The sequence below is a fragment of the Salvelinus sp. IW2-2015 genome, linkage group LG5 (genome assembly GCF_002910315.2).
Source record: "Salvelinus sp. IW2-2015 linkage group LG5, ASM291031v2, whole genome shotgun sequence".
NCBI lineage: Eukaryota > Metazoa > Chordata > Actinopteri > Salmoniformes > Salmonidae > Salvelinus > Salvelinus sp. IW2-2015.
The window spans coordinates 27,395,007-27,397,168 of NC_036844.1; positions in this window are offsets into that span (position 1 = coordinate 27,395,007).

Consider the following 2,162-nt stretch of genomic DNA (forward strand, 5'->3'; position numbering starts at 1 on the left):
ATGGTACTAAAATAAAAAATACTAGGAAATCAAGCCTCAATATGTCTGTACGTCATCTATCAGAAGTGATCTAGTTAATTGAAAGCTAATCATATACTTGACTAAAAATACAGGTTTACAGGAATCGAAAGACAAATTAGTTCTTAATGCAACCGCGGATTTACATTTTTAAAATTATCCTTACTTTTCAATACAGGTTGGCCAAGTGAAGCTATACCAAACAAAATGGCGATGATGGCGTTTAAAATATTTCGACAGAAACACGGTTTATCATATTAATATTGCTTACTTTGAGCTGTTCTTCCATCATATTCTTGGGCAATGTATCCTTTCTATGTTATAAACGTCTTTTGGTCGATAGATCCTCTGTCCTTCGAAATGTCCATCACCAACGACCGACTCCCTAAAACGTGTGTCCAAACTTTCAGAACGCACAACAAGAAATTCTCAAAATCGCACTAAACGGATATAAATTGATATAAAACGGTTCAAATTCACTACATTATATGTTTTTAACAACTAAACGATGAACTGACCGGAGAAATATTCCTGGTTAGAAAACGATTGGACGAGACAGTCGAGGCCTCACGCGAGGCGCCATTGAGAACAGAGGGGCTCTGTACATTTTTGTCATTTATAATGGCTGTGAACGTCTCTCATTTCATTGAAAACGTATGAGCCGTACGCACACCTCCAAGGAAAGCTAGTCGTGTGCTGTCCTTCCATGATTCCTGTGCTATTAAAACCCAGATTCTAGAGGTATAAAATTTCTGAATCTGAACCCTGTCATGAAAGTGCTGTAGAAATGTTCTGTTACCACTCAGAGACTAACAATTTTAATCATAAATATAATATAACTTTCTCCATATACGAATACATATAGACTGTTTTCTATCCAATAATAACAATATATGCATATTGTACGATCAAGAATTGAGTACGAGGCAGTTTAATTGAAATGAAAAAAAAAAATAATGCTCAACAGCTCCCCTATTGACAAAAGGTTAACTTGGCTTTCAAAGACTTTATAAAGGCAGGGCAGGATAGATATAGGTCTGTAACAGTTTGGGTCAGAGTGTCACCCCCTTTGAAGAGGGAGACGCGGCAGCGTTCCAATCTTTAGGGATCTCCAAAAAACGAAGAGAGAGTTGAACAGACTGTAATAGGGGTTGCAACAATGCGGCGGATAATTTTAGAAAGAGAGGGTCCAGATTGGAGCAGATCCGGAGTGTGTGTCAGGAAAATAACCTCACACTCAACGTCAACAAAACAAAGGAGATGATTGTGGACTTCAGGAAACAACAGAGGGAGCACCCCCCTATCCACATCGACGGGACAGTAGTGGAGAGGGTAGTAAGTTTTAAGTTCCTCGGCGTACACATCACGGACAAACTGAATGTGTCCACCCACACAGACAGCGTTGGAAGAAGGTGCAGCAGCGCCTCTTCAACCTCAGAAGGCTGAAGAAATCGGCTTGTCATCAAAAGCACTCACAAACTTCTACAGAACACAATCGAGAGCATCCTGTCAGGCTGTATCACGCCTGGTACGGCAAACTGCTCCGCCCACAACCGTAAGGCTCTCCAGAGGGTAGTGAGGTCTGCACAACGCATCACGGGGGCAAACTACCTGCCCTCCAGGACACCTAACCACGATGTCACAGGAAGGCCATAAAGATCATCAAGGACAACAGTCACCCGAGCCACTGCCTGTTCACCCCGCTATCATCCAGAAGGCGAGGTCAGTACAGGTGCATCAAAGCAGGGACCGAGAGACTGATAAACAGCTTCTATCTCAAGGCCATCAGACTGTTTAAACAGCCACCACTAACATTTAGTGGCTGCTGCCAACATACTGACTCAACTCCAGCCACTTTAATAATGGGAATTGATGGAAATGTATGTACAAATGTATCACTAGCCACTTTAAACAATGCCACTTAATATAATGTTTACATACCCTACATTACTCATCTCATATGTATATGTATATACTGTACTCTATATCATCTACTGCATCTTGCCATCTTTATGTAATACATGTATCACTAGCCACTTTAAACTATGCCACTTTATGTTTATATACCCTACTGTCACGTTCCTGACCTATTTTATGTTATTTTTTGTATATGTTTAGTTGGTCAGGGCGTGAGTTGGGGTGGG